Source organism: Dipteris shenzhenensis, chromosome 5 (genome assembly GCF_047967505.1).
Source record: "Dipteris shenzhenensis isolate YYH24624 ecotype China chromosome 5, Dip_SZ_1.0, whole genome shotgun sequence".
Classification (NCBI taxonomy): domain Eukaryota; kingdom Viridiplantae; phylum Streptophyta; class Polypodiopsida; order Gleicheniales; family Dipteridaceae; genus Dipteris; species Dipteris shenzhenensis.
In genome coordinates this window covers 52,422,272-52,445,900 of record NC_141600.1, presented here as the reverse complement: position 1 = coordinate 52,445,900, position 23,629 = coordinate 52,422,272, and positions in this window count along the sequence as shown.

Here is a 23,629-nt window from a genome sequence, read left to right as displayed (position 1 = left end):
TTTTTATGAAGGGAAATTGCCATGACAATTTTATTATATTGTGATACTTGGCAATTTAACTATAAAATCGTGGGGATTTTCGTTACAATTTATCCCATATGAGTGCTCCCTTTGATTTAACATTGGGACTAATTATACATTAGAATATCCACCTGGCATTTTCTTATATTCTTCTCGTTAATTAATGGTGCTACCCATACATTATGGATTTCTTTGGGAATTACAGTCTTGTTATAATTAGGAAATTTGGACTTGGAATTGGACCATGGGCCTTTCCTTTGACTTGGTTGGAGTACCCTTTATATTTGGAATTCCTTTAAATTAGGACTCTTTGATGGCCATGTATATAGAAAACAGAAGTGGCCATAAGAGTCTTATTTCAAGAACCTTGGAATTCTCTACACACATGAATTTCTACATATAGGAATTCCTCTTCATCTTCCTTGGCAGGTTGTACTGTAGTACAGGGGAGTATTTTAAGAGTCTCATGATGGAAATTATACTATTATGGGAATCTCCCTTTATTTCATGTAGTTCACTAAACTTGTTGACTAATGCCAACCTTTGTGTTTAAACAAGAATGCCAAGATTTTACTAATGTTGATCTAGATAGAGTGACATGGATAACAAGTGTGTGCTGGCAGTGAAGCCTGGCTTCCATAACTAAAATGGATTGTTCTAACTTTCTTTTGGTTTTGATGGTGCAAGGTGAGTCGGCATACCTCTCCATTAGATTAGCATTGGAAAATATTAAGTATGGCATTGGCAAACAAGTTCGAGGACTACTTTGTGGTGGATTACCTCCATCTATTGTAATATGGGAATGAAATATTTGTTGGAGACTACTTTTGACCCTTTTTGTATTTTAGACATTTTACTAATATGAATGTGAGTACTTATGATGACTCCCACTTTGTTTGTCTGAAGGGGTTGAATATTAATGGATTACTCTCACTTGTTGTTTGAAAAGGGCAATGGCATATGTTTGCATTTGGATTACTCATAACAAAACATTTGGACTCAAAAAGGGCCTTATAAGAGAGCCCTTGGGTTGGTGACATGGAAGGATGAGGTGAATAAAACTGAGTAAAATATTGGCTAGTGGAGGGCAATAGAATATTGAAAATGGCTTGACTTTCCTATGTATTTATTCAATGGACCAAAGATTGATGTAAACCTCCCACTTGCTGCCTTGACTCTCCCATCACGTTTTTGAATTGTAACCAAACTAAAAAACCTAGTTTCTCAACCAAACTTGCACCATTTGTCCTCAAACCAAATCCTCCCATCCAACTACCACACACACCTCTCATTCTCTCTCATTTCTCTTCCCTCTCCTTTATTTGTGAGCTCCATTTCAAATTTTCTTAGTCCAACCCTGTTTTCAAATCTCTACCTTTCTTTTGAGTGGGAAGCTTCTTTCTCTGTATCTCTCTATCACGGGATGGAATCTCATGCCAAAATTTCATCATTTTCCTTCTTTACTTGCATTTCCCTCTTATTTCACTTTCATTATTTCAAAACGTTGAAGATTTTCAAACAAGATTCACCCTACCTTCTTCTTGCTCTATCTTGGATGCTTTTCTTTCAAATCCTATCACTTCTTCTCTCATCTAAGATTCTCTTGTGATCTCAAATCATTTTCGTGCAAAAATTCAAGGTAATCAATGTTCTAGATGAACCATGAATGATGCAAGGTGTTTCGAGCTTAGAAGGAGCTATTGGACGAGATTCTTTGAGAAAGGATGAAAGAAGATTGATTTTCAAGCATTACATTTGCTTATGCATGAAAATCAATCTTTCTTTTGCCCATCTCTCAACAATGGTCTGTAAGGGGGCATGATTTCAAAGATCTAGTGAAATTTTGGAATCTATCCAAGAAGCTTTCACGGAGGTTGAGGTGAGATATACTTTGGAACAATGCAAGATAGTGGAAATGATGGGATTTTTAATTTTGAAGAGCTTATGAAGTTGTGGGATCTATCCAAGTAGCTTTTATAGAGGTTGAGGTTGGAGCAGCATGATTTCGAAGAGCTTGTGAAGTTTTGGGATCTATCCAAACAGCTTTCATGGAGGTTGAGGTAAGATATCCTTTGGAATAATGCAAGATAGTGGAAATGATGAGATTTTAAATTTAATGATGCAACTTTGAAGAAACTATTGCTTTGTACTTTGTTTTGTGTAGTTGTGTTGTTTTCTTTTACTACATTGTTTGAAAATATTGAAAGGTTTGTTTGTTTTGAAAGAAACTTCATGAAAACTGAGCTCGTAAAGGCTTTCTTACAAGAAAAGATAGTGCAACAGTAGATCCACAAACTTGTCAGGCCCCTCAATTCCATGGGTTGACCAGCTTAATACATTTTTTTTGTAAGGGTGAGAATGGTTTGTTAGGATATTGTAAAAGGTTGATTTCTCATGGAGCAAGGAGCCTTCAAACCCACTATGAATCTTTACTTAACAAAAGAGATAAAAGGATTGCAATGTTAGAGTTTGGGAATCAGCATTTGGTAGACCGCGTGCTATTCGTTCCGTGATGCCATTTGTTTTGTCATGTGTTCTCCTCTCTCGCTTTCACTTTCAGCTCGCAATCACTTGTAAGCCTTGCCTCCTCACTCTTGTCTCCTCCCTCCCCCTCCCACCTCTCCAGTCTCTCCTACATTGTCCCTTTGCACCTACAAGATTTGCTGCTATACAACATCCCAAATTCAAAAGTCTAAAATCATAGATAACATCTGAGTCAATGAGCAAACTTGTGGAGCAATTCAATGCAGCTAATGCACAGGGAGTATGTGATACTACTGGGATAAGTATGAGGGCATATCTTCTCATGTTTAGAAGTTTAAAGAAATCATGCCTTTCTATAGGAACAAAAGTTAAAGCCCCGCTTCCAAAACCAATCGATGTCGATAAGGCAAGGCATGCTCTCAATTTGGCTGTACTTGATTTAGTTGGCAAGCCTCAGCATGTATGTAGTACGCTAACTGTGAAAGGGAAGGATGGAGAGTCAAAAGAATTGAATGCAATGGTCAATTAAAGATTGTACTAAAGCTTGATGAAAGTGAGATTGTTAAAGCTCAAAAATTAGAAAGAGTCAGCTTGCCATTGATGAATAGAATACTAGACATTCAAGTTGAGCTTGATGATGCAAGGCAGTTCAACATGTAATCAGAACATGAGATTTGGTGGCTGGCTGCATTTGAGGTACCATGGAAATTTGACTTTTGATTTGGTAATGGAAAATGCTTATAATATTTTAAAATAGAATGTGAGTTGGTTTTGTAGGTTCCAAAGGAGTCACATTCAATTTTGAAGTGGTTCTTTGACCAGACCAATATCCCAAGTGTGATCAAAGGTCATAACAATGGTGAGCTAATTGAAGTTGAGGGCTATGGATCCTATTTCGTAGAATTGCATCTAGCTATTGACCTCGAGACTATTAAATGTATGTTTATTGTGGCACATGGAGTAAATACAAGGCATCCTTGTCCATTGTGCATGCAAACAAGAGTACCATTATAGGCAAGTAAAAAGAATCAAAAGCAATGGGCTTGTGAACTTGCAGAGATCAATCAAACTAAGGCATCGCGGATCGTGATGTTCCAAGAAAAGATCCATCATGGAGCCCAATCCTTGAAACTCCTCTTGAGAGAGTACACATTTGATCCCTTCATGCTATTCTTAGAATAATTGAAAAGTTGGTGCACCTACATTAGGATAAAAGGGAGCTCATTTTGGGGCCTTTTAGTCAAGAAAGAAAATAGCCCTCCACCAATCAAAGGATGGCCAACGTAACGTTGAAAAAGTTAGAAAAGGAAAACAAAAGAAATGCAGTCGAGTTTGCATTCAATCAGCTACTTTATTATATCTTACATACAGTGTAGAATTTGATATTTGTGACATCACTAGTGCATCCTGGTCCAACCTGTGAAATTGCTTTCATTTGTATGAGTTGCTTTCCATGCCTTTTTGGCCTTTTTCGAGCCTCTAGGGGCCATTTTTGGCATTTCAAAAGCCTTTCCAGGGGTTTTGGCCCGCTCTAGATGTGCCAGTGATGTCAAAAATATCAAATTATGCACCGTACGTCAGTGGGGCTATGTCATATTTTATTATTTTAGAGGAAACAAAAATCAAGAAATCGTGAATTTCTCTCAAGGCCCCAAAATGAGCTCCCTTTTTTCCTAATGTATATCATTGATGCATATAACTTAAAGCCCCCACAAGAAAGTAAGAGGATGATTGCAAGAATTGAAAATGTGCTTTCAAATATGGGCTACACTTTGGGCTAAGTCAAGATTACAAAAGATGAGAAAAGATATGAAAGACAGGCAATGTTCCTTGTAAGCCAAGTTTTGGAGGTGTCAAGGCTTTAAAATTTCTTTCTGCAAAAAGAAAAAGAATGATAGGTTCAAAAGTGCTAATGAGTTTGATGTATGGGGAAAGCTACACAGTGTCTATTGTGAACGAGGGGGGCAAGGGGAAAAAATATTGGAAAAAGTTTGAGTTTGGTTAGCTCTTGATAGCTTGGTACCTTTGCTACAAAAGAAAAGGTTTGAAGCTGATGATGCACACCGTTTCATCAATGTTGTGAATGAATTTAGCTAGAATATGGGGATTGCTTGGGGAAAGAATCATTTCACATGGTACATGGTAATCTCTAACTTACATGTTAAGGTGTACATATTGATGGTCACATCCTTATTAATTTGTTTTCTTTTTTTGTAGCACATTTTGTATGCCTGTGCACCATACATGGCATGGCATTGCATTGGAATGTGGTCCACTCAGGGCATGGAAAGGTTGCATTGGCAAGCGTGTTGTGCATATAACAAAGCAACCCAACATGGAGGTGGTAGAACTAAGTCGAGCCCAATGGTTCAATTGGTTCAATGGTGGTACATGAGTATCAAAATAAGAGAAGCTGCAACACTAGCATTCAAAGAGTCCTCAGTGTCCCATGCAGTGCGAGATGTTAATGTTGATCATAGAAGAAGAATATACAATTCATGCAAGGTGGCCTACAACCCCGTCCACAGAGAAGGCCGCATACGGGTGGGGTTAGATGAAATTGATGGTGTAGACTCTTCCAATGTAATTTTAGTTATGGGATGTGCATTAAAAGTCAATGGGATCTCCCCCTCTCTCTCCATCCCCCATGGCTAGGACAAAGCAGATGGCCAAGAAGCTTGGCCAGCCTATTACCCCATCTGATGACATCTCTACCAACAATCCACCACCAACATCCCACAACGTGCAGCAGAACCACCTCCCTTTGGGGAACCATCCCATCCTCAGAAGCTTCCAGTGTGGAGGAATAAGAGGGTACTAGAAGACGAGGACACAGACACAGACACAGAAGAAGAGACGGAAGAGGATGTCCATCAACGGCAGTAGTAGAGGACTAAGCAATGCGCAGACACACAACATCATCCATGTGTGACCCAGGGTCCTCGTACACATGAGAGACATCAACAGCATCATCCTTGCTCAGCACCATAGCCACAACATCCATGTCCACAATGCTACAACCACAATGTCCATGCTCAGCCCACAATCGCAACGTCCAAGAATGAGAGATCCTCCTCGTGCAAGGAGTTATAGGTTCAAACTGGGAACCATGGCACTATGGGAGATCCGCAACTATAAGAAGTCCATTGATCTCCTCATCCAGAAGGCGAGCTTTGCAAAGGTGGTGCATGAGGTGCTATAGGACATCAACCAAGGTGCCATGACTAGATGGAGACTAGATGGTATTGGAGAGGGGGGGCGGTAGGGGTGGGGGAGGCCCCTTGGTAGCGGATTCAAATTTGTTCTTGGGTTGCAGCACACAGCTGAGGCCTACATGGTAGACCTCTTCAATAGCTAGCTGCTATCCACCACAAGATCGAGGTAACAGTGACTACGAAGGATATGCAATTTATCAGACATCTTAGGAGACCCAAGAATACTTAGGGTTGTTTTTTGTACTCCGCCTTGGGAGATTGTTGGAGATGGCATATGTATTACACCTTGGGTGCTTCTCATTGTTGTATTTTATACCTTTGAATCTCATAAAGTGTCCTTTTTTACAACACTTGCAGTCTATGTCTTTGTCATTACAATATCCAATTTCACCACATGCAATACTTTGAATATAATAAAGTGTTATGCATTACAACATTTGTAGTCTATGTCTTTGTTATTGTGATATCCGATCTCCTTAAATGAAATATGAAAAAACAAAATAATATTTTGCATTTATCTTTGCAACCTCAATTTAACATACATGCAATTCAAAGAAAGGAAATAATAACAAAGAAAGAAATCAATTGAAAATTGTAGTCTTTATTTCATCAGAGTGAGTTTACAAAGATAAGCCCTTTAGGGCACATTTCACTCTAGCCTACTACTTTTTTTTGCTAGGTTTTGCACCCTCTTTGGCTGGTCTAAGAAGAGAGGGTTGAACGATTTCATTATCAATCTCTTTGGGATCAGTGACCCCAGCTAGCCCTGCAATGGCTATAATGCTATGGAGCAGTCCAACAAACCGTGTGTTTGAGAACAAAAATAAAGCAATGTTGCACTTTATCAGAACAACACAATCTGTAGTGTGATGGATAGGCTTCATTTTCACCATCTGACTAAGGACCCTGAACTTCATAATGTTTAATTTTTTATCTGGTGATAACTGCCGACGGAAGACCAAAATGTTTTGGGCCACTTTGTCAATATATTGTCCAATTGAATCCATCCCTCCCCTGGAGGATCCTCTGCTTCCGTGCTTGTGACAAGCATATTCATCAATCCACAAAATATCCTGGAATGAACATCTTACATCCTAAAACTTGATTTGTGATTATAAAACATATTTATGACAAGAGGTGTCTCAATGTCCTTTAAACATCATATGACAACTTTTCAGCCCCAACTGAGCCTTGGAAGCATAAAATCGTCCTTAAATCTATATATCTATTTCTTTACACTTCTTATTAGACCTAATGTGCATGACATACATTGCATATATGTATAGTAACTACATCTATTCAGCTATTTATTTGGACATATCTATTTATATGTACAATTTGATATTTGCTTTCTTTAATCTAATATTAATTATGATTTTATAAATCTATTTCCTTTGCCAATTAATTTTTAGTTCTACTTTAACTAGATCCCCTTTATATATATATATATATATATATATATATATATATATAAGGCTGTCTTTTATAAAGACCTCTTTTTTTTTATATAACGTGGCTAACTCATAGCCAAATTTCTCTATGCAATTTAATCAATTATTCGCTCTATCTAAATTAATATGTTGCTTACATTTTGTTTATTCATTGCTTAACACATGCACACACACACACACACAAAATGGTAGTCTCATATAGACATACTATGGTGGTCTCACACACACACACACATGCGCGCACGCATGCACATGCACGTGCACACACACACACACGCACACACATGCACACACACACATGCACACATGCACACACACACGCACATGCAAACACACACACACGCATGCACATGCACACACACACACATGCACACACACACACGTGCACGTGCACACACACACACACCCACAAACAAGTTTACAATCTCACACAAACATACTCACACACATCAGCATTTGTTGCACACACAAATTGCTTACAAAATCTTTTAACAGTTCTTTTTCAACCTGTTATGGTTACATTTGCAAGGAACTATCTCTCTGATGGAAGATTGACATCTTATGGCTATCTAGTTCATGGATCCTTGTTTTTGGTGGTTTATGGGAACTTTCAGTTTGATGGAAGAAAGAAACTTGTACATGGATCCTAAAATTTTGGTTGTGTCTTTTTGCATTACCTTGGGCTGTGGATATTGGGCCATGGATTAATATATTAATTCTTACCCCCTGGCCTTTCATAATATAACCCCCTACCCTATCTCTACTCATGATACCCATTGTAATTTTAACTTTTTCTACCTCCCTAACCAAACTAATAACACTCTCTTTTTGCAACGCCCAATTTACATGCTCTGAACTACTATTTATGTCATGCATGCCGTACCCTTGAGCCATTATGCCTTACCTTTTGCTCCTGCACTGTGTCCGCTTTACCGTCCCTTTATCTGGATAGTCTTTTTTCACTCGGCCTCATTATGGCGACTTAAAGCTCACAGGTCCCTCCTCCCTCGGCTTGTACTTTGTCATGGATTGCTCCCGCTATCTAGTTCACTTTCCTTGCTCAGCTAATTGGCTTTGCTTATGTACTCCTCTTTTATGCTTATTACTCTGTTGCCGGTTACTTCTACTTGCATTATATCTACCTTTCGGGTCTTTTTGGCCTTCTTTCTAAAGATACGACATGCTCATTTCTACTTGCCACCCCACTGCAAGCTTACTATAGACTTGTAACTTTTTGGTTCCTTTGTAGCTAATGACATTCCGTCACACTCTGAAGTCAACAACCGTAATTAAAAGACCATGGCTTTGTCATTCTTCTCGGACACATAAGGCATAAAGTAGTGTGATTGTAAAGTGTGATTGTAACGTAGCATCTTCTTGACCTTAAACTGAGTCATACAATTAAATCCATCGATAGGATAATTTATTAAAAATAAGGCCATGATAATCAAGACTTATATAATGAGACATGGAATATTATAGACATAATAGAAAATTCCAAAAATAATTTAATAATTCCAAACACCTTTGAGAAACTAATACAGAAATAACATAAAGTGGCGAATCTTTTTAAATTCCAAGTCCCTTGGTTAGGGTTCACTTACCAACCACCATCCATAGAAAACCATTTGTTATAACAAATTTGGCATCATGTAAGAAGACAGGTAATGCCTGTGTTCCCCATCTTGTTATCGCTTATACCAAAGAAACTTTAGAACAACAAAAAGATTCTAAATGTATACCAAAAAACCCCAAAATGGATGCCATAAGTTATCTATTGTTTCTTGCATTTTGCTTTTCGATATAAAAATGGTATAGTTCTATTTTTTTGTCCAATAGTTTGCATTTCCCTTCGTGCAACCTCCATCTTTTGAGAAATATAGGCCATTTTGGCAAGGTCTGTGATTGCGAACATCCTAGCGGTCCTACGGAAATTGTTTAAGTTCACCGAAATTTCCTATCAAATTCAGTTATCAACAAAATCAGGGGGTTGTCCATCACGAGGGTAGACAAGATAAAAAAGAGGGGGTTAATTTATAATCAAGACTAAGAGACCAAAAGAAAGAGTAAGAGTTTGTATAAAATTGAGGGTTAAAAAAGAGTAAATGAATTCAATTATGGGGGGTCATCCACACCCATGTGAAGAAACCGTTAAAACATTTTCCCTTTGTAACTAAGTGCAGTAATGAAAATGAAGCATAATTAATGGGGGGTAACTTGTGGCAATGTAAAAAAACAAACTTAGGGGGAGTACTCCGCTCCCATAAATGAGAAACTTTTTTAGAAATGGGGGGTATTACACACCCATAAAACCAAAAAAAAAAACATTGACAATCAATCATTATTAACATCAAAAGTATATATCTTAAAAAACCTTTTGATCCTGGGGGGTATTCCACACCCATGTGCTAAAAAATGTTTTTAGGGCAATGCATTTAGTAATTAGAAGAGCATTAGGTAACACTTTTCTTATAAATTTTTAATTTTTAACAAACACAAACACTTTCAAGATATTATTATAGCATAATTTGGGACCATTCTAAGTATATGCACATTTGTGTGTGTGTTGCAAATTATTACATTATGAAAAGCTCATGTTTTAATATAGAAATTAAAAAACTATGCTAGAGGAGAAAAAGGAAGGACTTGATTAACCGATCAACTTTGGATAAAGAAAAGTTTATTAGCATAAGGGATAAGATGGAAAGTGTAACCTTTAATTTAAATAACGTAATTCAGTGATATGTCTATATATAGAGCTCTTTAAAGAAAAAAGCCCTAAAATCTTAGAAGTGAAAAATCAACTTTAATTGTAAAGCAAAGAGCAAACAATTAAAACCAGAGTAAGAAGATAACCAGAGTAATAAGATCAATTTAGAAAAGAGGAGGCAAGTAAGGTTGGCTATCGAGACAACCATACTAAGGCTATCCAGGAAGGCTTGCCATTGTGTGATGCTCGGTTTTGTGTGGCTATTGGCCCTAAAAAGGAGGAGCAAGCCAGTGTAGTAGGCTATCAATGAGGCAGTCAGAAGCAAGGAACTATGTAACCATAGGAGTTCTCGAAACATGCCATGCAATACGAGCTAAAGCAAAATGAAAGCCGTGAAAGTGGAGCTCACTAGAGAAGTGGTCCGAGACACAAGCAATAAGGCACGAGCAGGGGATGAAAGAGTTACATATGTAAGCATGCAAATTGTGACCAGCAAGCCAACTCAAGAAGTGTGTGTGTGTGTGTGTGTGTGCGCCAAAGAAAAGACCAGCGAGGTGGCAAAGGGAGCCATAATATTGTTAAGAGGAGAGTGTGTGGAGCCAAAAAAAACAAGCGGCACTACATACAGACAGAGAGCACTTTTTAAGCAACACAACATGAATCGTTGTGCTAGAGTCCGAGCTCCATAGATATACAAAAACCTCAAAGCGGCTGTCAATTAATCGAATGCAACACTCAATGCTTACAAATAATACCTGGTGGGTGAATCACCTTAGAGTTGCCAAAACTATAAAGGTGGCTACAATAATAAAGGTGGCTATTAAGGAGCAAGCTGCCATGCAGAAGATATGTTTAGGTAAATTAATCAGCAAGTCATATTGATTTTGGATAACCCAATAGGCATTAGTACGCATTCGCGTAAAAACCCAAATATCTTTGTGAAGTCTTTTTGAATACTCTCGAATACCACAATCAAGTGCTCTAAGTAGCTTGGTGAGAAGGTCAGTAATATTGGAGAACATGCAATTATGGGCATTGGTTAGCCACCTAAAAGCATTTTTATGTACCTTATAAGTCCCCATAAGATAGGGAAAAGTAAGTTTGGTGGGGAGAGTAATTTCATAAGATAAAGAATAGATTGCTACCGACCCTTGCAAAGTTTGGTTCAGATCTAACAGTGGGATATACGGATGTTGGTGTCCGTTGTGCATTTTTCCTTCGTATCATGTAGCATCCACATGTGAATATGGGCATTCCTATTCCTCGATGGCATATCCGGCATCCGATGAACTTGAGAGTTTGCAAGGACATAAACAACATTTAGTTTGAGAATTCTGCAAATTTTAGTTCCGATCCGATGGTGGGACATATGGATGTCCTTGTCTGTTGTGTATTTTGCCTTGACATACGTATGATCTGCATGTGGATGTGGACAAACTGACTTCTTAGTAGCACATATAGTACCAAATGCACCTAACCCTTCGCAAGGACATTAAAACCACTTGTTTTAAGACCCTTGCAAAGTTTGGTGCTTATCTGACGGTGGGATATTCGGATGCGGATTTCCATTGCGCATTCTTCCTTCACATACGTAGCATCCACATGCAAATATGGGCATTCTTGCTCCTCAGTGTCACATATGGCATCCGATGCACCTTACACTTTGCAAGGACATTAAAACAACTTGTTTTAAGACCTTTGCAAAGTTTGCTGCTGACCTGATGGTGTGGTATATGCATGTCGGTGTCCATTGCGCTTGTTTCCTTCATATACATAGCATCCACATGCGAATATGAGCATTCTTGTTGCCCGGTGGCACATCGGTCATACAATGCACCTTACACTTTTCAATGACATTAAAATAACTTTTTTAAAGACCCTTGCAAAGTTTGATTCTGATCCCGATGGTGGAATATATGGATGTCAACGTCCGTTGCACATTTTTCCTTCATATTGCATAGCATCCAGGTGCGAATATGTGCATTCTTGTTCCACGGTGTGGCATACGACATCCGATCAACCTAATACTTTGGAAGGACATTAAAACAAATTTTTCAAGACTCTTGCAAAGTTTTGTGCTGATTCGATGTTGGGATATACGGATGTGGATATCCATTGTGCATTTTTCCTTCACATACATAGCATCCAAATGCAAATATGGGCATTCTTATTCTTGGTGTCACATCCAGCATCCAATGCTCCTTACATTTGGAAAGGACATTAAAACAACTTGTTTTAATACCCTTGCAAAATTTGGTGTTGATTCGACGGTGTGGTATACGGATCTCGGTGTCCATTGTGCTTGTTTCCTTCATATACATAGCATCCACATGTGAATATGAGCAATCTTGTTCCCTGGTGGCGCATCTGGCATCCGATGCACCTTACACTTTGCAAGGACATTACAACAACTTGTTTTAAGACCCTTGCAAAGTTTGGTGCTGATCCAACGGTGGGATATACGAATGTCAGTGTCCATTCAACATTTTTCCTTCATATCGCATAGCATCCAGATGCGAATATGTGCATTCTAAGCTCTTCAAGGTGACATAGATTCTCCATTGAGGAAACACTTTTCTTTATATCTCGCACAATGCTCGACTTGTCTTGATGGGTACTTGAGCTTATAGAATAAAAAGAATTAAACATAGATACAAACTATCATCAACTCCGGTTCCAAGTCCAGGGGGGCCACTAAGCAATATGTAGTTAACGTAGCACACGCAATCTCAACATAAGGGGTTTTATATCTTTATAGAGTTACATAAAATATACATACATAAGGGGTTTTAAAATTCAAAAAGTGAAAACTTTCATACATAAGGAATACTTTTATCATCTCAAAATTTACAAAAGGGGTGTAATCTGAAGGTAGAGATTTTTCTTAATATCCCTTAATCGCACGTGCTATATGGGGTTTCTACATAGTAGGCCCCCCGGGTACAAGTGCAAAATAGAGAAATAGAGAAAGGGAGGTACAAAGATGATGCCTTCCATGAGTGAGTCTTTGACTCTTGGAAGAAGATGAGTCCAAAGTTGCAACAAGTGGCATAGCCAAAATTGCTTTGTTCCCACCTTCTCAATATAGAAGTGTTAGACAAAACCAGAAAGGGTGCAAACTTCAAAGATGATGACTTGACTCTTTTATTGTAGAAAGAAGAAGATGCAATCCAAAGTTGCCATAAGTTGCAGAGCCAAAATTGCTTCTGTGCATTTGACCCAACGTGTTTAGTTCTATTCCTAGAAGAAAAAGGGGAAAACCAAGGTATTTCATTCTTTAGTGGGTGGTGCTTGCGTACTCAGATATTAACATCATAACCTTCATCTCACATTGCCTATTGTGATCATGGCTCTCCAAATCACTTCATCTACTATAGCTCTATGTGGCCTCCTCTGAAAAGCTCCCACCATTTCCTACACCCCCACAACATGCTCACCTTTCTTGGGTAGAGCTACCTTCCAAGCTAAATTCTCCTACACTATGCCTTCACCTCCCTTGAAGAACTGAACATTTTCCAGCCTCCAAACAAGCCTTACACTTACTCATCCATGAAGCCCAATCCCCTCACTTTTGGGGATACTCGTGATGATATCCAAGGATGCCTAATATATGCTCTGATCCCCAATGGCCATGTTTCTATCACTTCCCATAGCCTCAAAAAGTCCATCAACCACAATGGCCATGTTTCTATCACTTCTAATAGCCTCAAAAAGTCCATCAACCACAATGTTTTGTCCTGGATCAATGTGAGGTTTCAGTGGATAGAAGTCTGGCTAACAGTCCATGTCCAATCATAGCATGTGGACTGGATTTAGTGGAAAAAAGTTAAATGGTATTTTTCCATTTTTTATAGCAAGAAGATCTGCCCTTCTCAAACTATTGGCCAGCTTTGGATCCTGAGGGGGTCACTATGTAAAAACCCTATATAGCACCTATGATCAAGGAGTATTAAAAATACCCCCTACCTATATGAATTTTTATAGCCTATATACACCCCTTTAGTAAATTTTCAAATGTTTAAAGTATCGCTTATGTATAAAAATTTCCCACTTATGAATTAAAAAACCCCTTATATATGTATATTTTATGTAACTCCATAAAATTATAAAACCCCTTCCCTTGATTGCATGTGCTATCTTACATATTTCCTAGTGACTCCACCCCCCTAGGATAGTGATTTAGCCCTAGGCATAGGGAGGACTTGGCATTATTGATCATGAGATGCAAAGCATAGCACTTTTGGGCAAGTTCGTGGTATGTGGTCTCACCCCAGGCTCCGAGCCCTAAAAGCTCTCAATTTAGTGATGCAAGAACACCCCCCATAAGGAGGTTAGTGACAATAGTCCCATAGGTGGATATTCTAAAAGATTTGTCTCATAGAAAAGGGATCCCCCCTGATGAGGAGCTTTCACAAGGTTTGGCAAAATTTGTCTAGAGGATTCATTCGGGCTAGTACAAGTGTGCATATGAGTTTGGGAGGTAGCCACTCATATGCCATCCAAAGGTTTGAGACCATGAGAAACTCATGCTTGGGGAGTGGCCACTCGTCTGTTGGGCCTAGTAAGACAGTGGCCGAGCTAGGTCTTTTGGGACTTTGAGTGACCTTCCCATGGGGGCAAAGACATGATGCATGCACTCTCTCATTTGATGTGGGGCAAGCACTCAGATGGAAGAGATGATATGGCAATCCTCAAGGCATGGTGGGAGGGCCTATGTAGTTCCTCAGACCCCCTCACTAGTATGAATAAATTTTGAGGACCTAGGTGCTTCTCAGGATCTAGTTTTGGTAGTAGTCCCTTGGCTCCTACAGATGCATACTTTATAGAGTGTGTCTAGAGCTCTTCTTTAGTCTGAGACATGAGGGGCCTTCAGGCTGACAAGGTTTTGAACTCACATTATTGGTAGAGGGTTAGGGTAGTGGTCCACTTGGGCAAGTTTGGGCAAGACATGACGGGGTATGTGATGAAGCCTTTGGTTATGGGAACTGATCTCTTAGGGAGATTTATGATTTTCATTCAAACCAAAGGTATCCCTATGGGATATTCTTATTCACCTCTACAATGTGACTTGTATTACAATTTTGAAAATGATCTAAATTGAAACAAGTAGAATGCTTAAAGCTTTCTATTTTTGCATGGTTTATGGATGATTTGACATTCATCAATACTACTTTTATATCAAATTACCTTCCCACAGAAGTCCTATTGATCGTTATGGCCCATTATGTATCTATCTATGCTGGATATTATTAACATCAATTCCACTTGTGACACTTACTTTACCACTTATCTCAATACTTCCATCACAGTTATAAAACCTTAAATTGGAAATTTTGAAACAAACACTAATTGGAAGAAGGATAAGCTACCTTGCCCCAATGTTCCTTTTATTCATGCTAACAACAATAGACCAATACAAGGTTTGTATATAACAAGTATTAACCCTTATACATAATTTTTCATATGTATCTTGGGCTTATCTTGATTTGCTTAGATTAACATATTTTTTTCAAAAAAAAAGTTTCAATGCTAATACTATTACTAAAAATGCACTATAGTTTTTGGAAAAATCACAAATTTCCTTGATTATGGTTTGAGATTATTTATCTTATTAATAAGACAAACTATTTGGTGGGGCTAAGTTCCACATGATGGGCTTACCTCCCACTGTGTTGATCTTCCCTCAGGGATGGAGGTGGGTGCACATGCACGTGTGGACGTGCGCACACACACACATTCATAGTTATAGGATGACACATAGATAATCACATATGCACACAATTGCCTCATACACATGGATGTCTCTATTTAATATATTTTAGCTCGTAAACACACAAACACAGACACAGACACAGACATAGACACAGACACAGACACAGACACAGACACAATCGCAGACGCAGATGCAGACACAGATGCAGACACAGACGCAGATGCAGACGCAGATGTAGATGAGACAAAGACACAGACATAGACATAGGCACACACACAGACACAGACACAGACATAGACTAGCCATTCACTATATAGGGAAATCCTCACAAACAATTGCCTGATACACATGGATGTCTCTATTTAATATAGTTTAGCTCATAAACATACAGACACACAGACAAAGACACAGACACAGACACAGACACAGACATAGACGCAGATGCAGACATAGATGCAGATGCAAACACATACGCAGACGCAGATGCAGACACAGACGCAGACGCAGATGCAGATGCAAACATAGATGCAGACACTGACGCAGATGCAAATACAGATAGAACAGACACAGGCACAACAGACATAGACACAGACATAGACATTCACATGTGCACGCATGCACACGCACACAGATACACACACACACAGACACACACACACACACACCCACATCCACACACACACACACACACACACACACACACACACACACACACATACATACGTGTACACACACACACACACCCCCCTCCCCATTGGGGACCTTTGATCTTTAGGGGTGTATCTCATCTTGGTAAATGTTTTGATATGACAGAGGTTATACCTATCCCAGATATTAGAAGATATTGGGAATCTTTATTTGTCCACAGTGAAGAGAAGGGTTTACTAACACTGGTACATTTTGATAAGTTAATGGTATATAGATGGAACACAGTACCCAACCTTTTTTATAAAACACGAGTAGTAGTGGGAAGTGTACAAAAAGGAGATAAAGTAATGACTAAAGATGGCTTAGGATCTTGAAAGATCTTTGGGGATTTTTTGGGGGAGAAGAGGAGAAAGGGTTATATCCAAAGCACTTTATTTTTGTTAGCACAAGTACAATCTTAGGACAACCATGAGAAATGTATAGAGGTCCAATTTTGCCTCCAACTCCTTCTATCATTCTTCGCCTTATTGGAGTAAACTGTGGCATTAAAAATACAATGAGCATGGGGTGTATATCGGCCTTGGATACCATTGGACTGCCACTTGGATCCAAGATATCCCTTGGACCACTCTTAGAGAGGACTGAATGCAGAGGGTGATAGAGTGGTACTTGGAGGTGGAAATAAAATAGCTATGGTTGACAGGAATGTATTGTGCTATATATCATTCATAATGGCCTGAAATGGAGAGGGGCTGAGTTTTAAAGGCATTGGAGAGTACATCTCACATTGGTACTTGGGGATGGACAAGGAAATGACCACGTGCCAATTTTCCTCCCCCTTCTTTTGCCTTGGGAGAAATTTCTTTTCCCCCTTCTTGTTTCCTTAATGGAAGATGCATGGCATGATGAAGCGAAGCCCACTGGAGGAACCTCGACTCTCTCATTTCCCTACCATCGAATCCCACTATTGCGATTCAAACGCTTGAAAAGGTTAGTGGCCATTGTTGCGAATTCAAACGCGTAATGGACAACCCGGGTGTCATTTCTTTTGTTTGTATTAGAGCTCAATTTGGATTACACACAGAATGCAGACAGTTGTGGTGGATATCAAGTATTGTGGTGGATCTCGGTGTTTTACGAATAGAGCTTTCGGTGTTTTTCAGATGGTAGGTCCCTACTGTCCTCCATTCGGCTTTGCGCACCCACAACGAGGCTTCTCTTGATTTTCAGTAGAAAATGAGCCTGTAACTACACAACGTCGAGTCCGTGGCACTTACACAGAGGTGTCTTGAGTTCTCACTTTTGGCTATTACCAATATACTTTAGGATTTTGTCCCGAACCTGCATCACACCGATTAGATGGGAGTCATTGCCAGCACCTACTAGCTTTGAAATGGTCCTCGGTGGTCTCGTTATATGGATGCTCTATGTGATTAAGCTCTATGTATCCTAGCAATTAAGCAGTAGATTGGAACTTGCATTGTATTCTTGCAACTAAGTGGTAGATTGGAACTTGCATCATCGCTTGCTTTGCATCTGATAGATGGTTATTAGACCAACTATGAGCACATACTTAATCTAATGAACTATTGGTTATGGAGGTAGCAAGCAATGACGACCACTGTTGGCCATTCTACTTCTCTGCAGTACATTATAGTCTGCCATGTTTTTTATGCTCAACATGAGCTCAACAACTCTCGGCTCTTTAGCCCATGCAAACTCTCTCAATGGGAGCTTACTTGCCTCATGCTACTTTAGACAAGAGAAGCATAGGATCTATGTATTGAAATGGCCAATCATACCCCCGATAGAGCCTCTTGTGATAGAGCCCAGCTATTACCATTGGCCCATCGTAAGCCTACAACATAGTGCATGTGTCATCGTGATAACTAGTGTTTGACTCAATTTCTCATAGTAAGTCATGAGGGTTGTGACACGATTTTCTCCATGCACTAAGCTCCCTGAGGTAAATAATGCAAGAACTCAGAGCCTCATTTGTCCAAAATTATCCGAACATTTCCAATGTGATCGCCATTAGTGAGAAGCTTGCCTGTAAGCTTCTCCAATTCTCTAGTCTGCCTTGAGCTCTCAGTGGACGTATCTAGCAAGTCTTCACAAAATAATCTATAGCTGTAGTAATGAATTAACCGTGAGCTTGTGAGGAGGGTAACCACCATGCAATATATCATTGCCAAAACACCTGATAGACGTTTCCATTGATAGGAAAATAGGCTTGTTAAAGAGCCAACATGTGATCGCCACTAAGCCTAGTGCACACAAGATCAGCGGAAGAACTAAGGAGGCTCAAAGCACACTAAATAAGACATGAGAGGGAGATAGCAAATCTATATCTCTTGCAATGTGTGTTCTCAACAATACATGATAGGCCTCTTATGTAGAGAGTGCCCTTTGAATAGTCAACACTTGTGGGATCCTCTCATCCACATCTCTCCTTGTTGATATCCTCAATCCACATCTTCACATCATGTAGTCCACATCTTTCATATACCATACCTTAGCCTCTCTAATTCATGTGCTCATGGCACCACAACTCTCAACACTTCCCCTTGGTGCCATGATCCTTTGGCTACTGCAAGGTGGTCAGATGTGAGTTACAAATCCATCACCTCCCCTTAGTGCAAGCATTGCTATTTAAGGTGGTCAAGTGTGGCTTTTACATGTCAATACCTCCCCTGGGTGCTTTCATAGCTACTCTCAGGTGGTCAGGTTTGATTTACAAACATATGGGCTGAAGGTGGCAAGGTTGTTGCTTCTCAATGCTTGATGTCAATCGCGTTTGCATCTTCACTCGATGTAGCTAGATGCATGATGCTTTGTTCTTCCATGTGCCTTAATGCTTTATGTGTGGATGCCATGTTCTGTGCGATGGTCATCTCATGCACTTGTGCTTCTGGCATGCTTATGACAATGATGTGTGCATTCATGCTTTGATTTGTCATTTGTTGCCAAGGTCTTACCAATTGATTTCTTTCAATATGGTAAACGTATAATTGCTAACAATGATTTTGATTTAACAGGCTTGTAGAGCTTGAAAAGATGATCACTTTTTCTTTTTGGAGTGTGTGCGAATTCTTCCTGGATTAGATGTTACGCCTTGTCGAATTTTTGATCAAGAACAGGGGCAATCGATGAAGTGGCAGAGGGATTCACATGCAGAATTCAAGTTGTGCTTAGCAAGGGCCTCTGTGCTTAGGTAGCATTGCTGACTATGCATGCTTATGTGGCACAACTTTAACCAAACTGAAACTCAAGCAACCTGTAACTGAACCAAACCCTGTGTAACCTAACCAAACTCTATGAAGTCTAGGTTAGCTAAACTTAACCATGGTCCAACTAAATTGAACCTGACTATAAACTTAACCAAGGTTGAACTTAACCACAGTTAAATGCCTTATCTCCACGTGTCCTTATCCTACACCCTGGGTCAGATGAACTTAACCAAGGTTAAATCCTATTCTAAGACCTTGGAGAAGAAGAGAAGTGGAGATGGCGTGGCGACGTAGCGACTGCAGAGTCTTTCGCATAAGTCGTTTGTTCATGGGCCCGTGAGCTTTAGACATCAGAGGTGTGCTTGCTATTGCAGCAGTCGACTGTTGTGCGGTAGAGCCACTCTATAGAGCGTTGGAGCTATGAGAGGTAGTGGTGGTTGGGTGTGTAGGTTGCTATGTAGCTCATTGTGTAGCTCGTTGCTGTGTAGCCGTGGATGATCGTTACTCTCAGGTGGACAGACGGGAGGAGCTACATGTATAGTACGTAGGCTGTGATAGAGGCTGTTGAATGGTTTGGAGAGCCTCTCATGAGGGATCTTGTAGATCGTAGGATTGCGGAGCTCGTTGAGGAGCTTGTAGATTATACTCAAGGTTGATGGCAGGCATATGGCATGGCAGATGGAGGAGTGTAGTGTAGGAACTGTCGAGGCTGGAGAGTTTGTGGCTATGGTGTTGTTGTTGAAGCCGTTTCAATATGGGAGGGGGGGGGGGGAAGGTTGTAAGTACTCCATTGCCTCTATATGTGAAACTGAGTCAGGAAGAGAGTCCCAAACCAGATGAGGAGAGGGCCATGACGGCCAAGGTTCCTTATGCATCATTGTTTGGGAAGTCCTATGTATGCCATAATAGCTACTAGGCCAGACATTGCATTTGCAGTGGGAGTTGTTAGCCGATATATGGCTAATCTAGGAAAGAGGCGTTGGGAGGCAGTTAAGTGCATCATGTGGTACAGGACGGCTACCAAGGAGAAGTGTATCTGATTTGGCAGAGGAAAGATGTGTGTACTTGGGTACACAGATTCAGACTATGTAGGGCCTATGGATAGGAAGAGATCCACTTCTAGTTATGTGTTCACCTTTGTAGGTGGTGCAGTGTTATTGATGTCTCGTGGACAGAAGTAGGTTGCTTTGTCTACCACAAAGGCTGAGTATGTTGCAACCATAGAGGGTTGCAAAGAGGCTATATGGCTTGATCGGCTATTGGGAGATTTGGGGATTCATACAGGTGTACCGACATTGCATTGTGATTCCATGAGTGCTATTCACCTAGCACAGAATCCGGTCTTTCATGAAAAGACCAAAGACATTGAGGTCACGTACCATTTTATCAGGGAGGTACTTGAGGATAAGCACATAGAGTTTGTCAAGGTTCATTCAGATGATAACCCTATAGATATGCTGAGACGAAGAGTCTACCTAGTCAGTGGTTTGAGTATTGTCATGTATTCTTGGGAATTGGACAGTATGTCCACTGGTTGTTCTCCCTTAAAAGCACATTTACCTTAAGGTTGTGGGGCCACTGTGCCTTAACCCCGGTTATGTACAATACTCAAACACATATATATATGGATGACATAGAAGATTAGGGTCGCACCCACCAAAACTTGTGTGGTTCTCTATTCTATACCAGTAAAATAAATCCTATCTAGGCGAGCTGCTCTCTGCATCTAATCATTATGCCAATTGTCCAAGTATAAACCTTACATTCATTTCACTTTTCAAATTCCACACAATCAACCAGAGAACACGAACTTTCAAAAGACACCCAATCTGATTGCTCCTGGTACATCATTCGAGCACCAACTTGAGAACGATCACCTTCCTCACAAGTAAAATTCTAGTCTCCTAAAACATATCGGTTGCTTTCCAGTCAAAGCATCTTTCAATCTTAGCCATAAGGCCGCCCTCACTTGCGATTGATTTGGTGCATATATACTGAGAGAGCAAAAAACCTTGCATCCCGAATCTTGACTTATGCCAAAATAAAGCAATCCTCATGGTCTTTCACTAAAGACAAAACATTACAACTAGAATGCACCAACAACACTGTTTCGCCCTTGCCAAAAATCTGATAGTTAAAATATGATTGATAGCCAGCCAACGTCAGCTCTTCCAAATTGCAACCTCCCATTTTCAACTCTTGCAACACAAAAACAAGAGGACTATCCTTAGCTATAATCCTTTTGACAACTGCCTTCTTCCACACAACACAAACACCCCTAACATTCCAAGTCATCATCACCATCTGTAATCTTCAAGCACGATTCCTAATCATTTGACATTTGCTCATCGCGATACATCTCGTTAGCTAAAGGACAAAAAAATTAACAAATGATCTTTTCCTAGCCTTCCACTTGATCACTCTAAGCGATTCTCGCTTACTTTCGATACCTTTTGAGATGTCACCAATAGACGCACCAACATCTATTCCATGTCTCTTGGTTTGAGACTTAGTCTTATCATGCAATTTACTTCCATCCCTCAACACATTGAGAACTTCCTTGTCCTTCTTACCGACAATCTTGTCATACTTTTCTTTAAAATCATTGACGATACTCGGCTGTAACTTTAATATTTCATTGAAAATCATCATCTTTATCAATAGGGCCTTGAGTAGCAACTTTTTGGTCTTCTCTGACTCATGATCACTCTCCTAATTCTATTTAATTGCATTCTTCTCAACATGAATAGCATCTAGAACCTCCTTTTTTTGCATGCATGCATCGTCCACCCGAGAGACATGCTTTGGCAGCCGACATTCTCTCGCAAAGTGCCCTGAAGATTTACACAAATAGCATGCATCTGAAAAGTTTCCAAATTTGATTTCAACAAACATATTCCAACCGTTTGGAAGCACAAGCTCAAGACCTTAAGGATGTTCTTTCTTTGATCCCATAGCAAACATACTTTAGGAGAAGACTTCCTAGGTTGCATAGGTGGAATATAACGGACTCAACCAAGGACAGATGCGATCCTTTCATGCTCAAACATAAGTACCTCCTTAATACTTGGGAAATGAACCAAGACAGGACATTCACATTGTAATACCTCTTCAGAATTGAAGGACTCCAAGGAATAATATAGACCAAATTACATTTATAACGAACCGAACTAGCCATAAGTCAGTCTTGCTCACTTTCGGTTTGCACAATCGCCTGGTAGAAGCCCTTACCAATGAATTTAAAATCAACGAGGTTACTCTATGAAAGATTCTATCCTTGAAGTCACCCATTTCCTAGGCCCTCTTCCCCACCTTCTCCTCAATGTGGGAGGGATACATGTGGAGCTAGGGGGAGCAATCCTTTAAGGTCTATGGATTTTTTGTCGTTTGAGATGTTGGATCTTCTCTTGTGAACCAAAGATTAGGATCTAGATTTGATGGGAAAGTTTCTCTTTGGAACGGCTTTGTTTTTCTCCTTCCTTGGAATGCAAGAAGAAGGATTAAAATGAAAGAAGACATTCTTCAAGGTCTTGTGGATATTTGGATTTTCCATTGTGCAAAGGAATGGAGAGACTATGATGTGCCGTGATGGCTCTAATTGCTTTGTATCCTTTGCAAGTGCCTTGGGGTGGGGTTCACCCATTTGGCTCCCATATCTTGTTTGTGTGTATTCATGTTGTGTTAATCTTGTTGTTATGCTTTCTTTTTCATGCAATCATGAGTTATTTTCCTTACCTTGATGGTAAGTCTCACATTTGAATTAGTATCTATAATAAATGAACACATACATGCTTCAAGTTAGAGAAGCATTGACACCATGCATCTTTGCATTATGATATCCTACTCATGTATATTATGACGCGGCTAGATGTAATATTCATACTATTCTTATGTTATGATGTTATTCAAAGTAATAAATGAGCTCATGATTCAAGTCATTCTGCATGAGTGATATGCAATTCACATAATTACATGGGTTAAATGGTGATTTTACTTCATGTTAGAGTTATATGGTCTCTGGCCCTAGTCTTGGCATGCATATTGTCAATATACCCCTTAGCCTACCACATGCGATGGATTTTTCATAGGCTACACCTAGCATATGCTTGCGCTTTCATTGCTTTCAAATGGGCGATGTTCCCGGTGAGCTAGTGCCT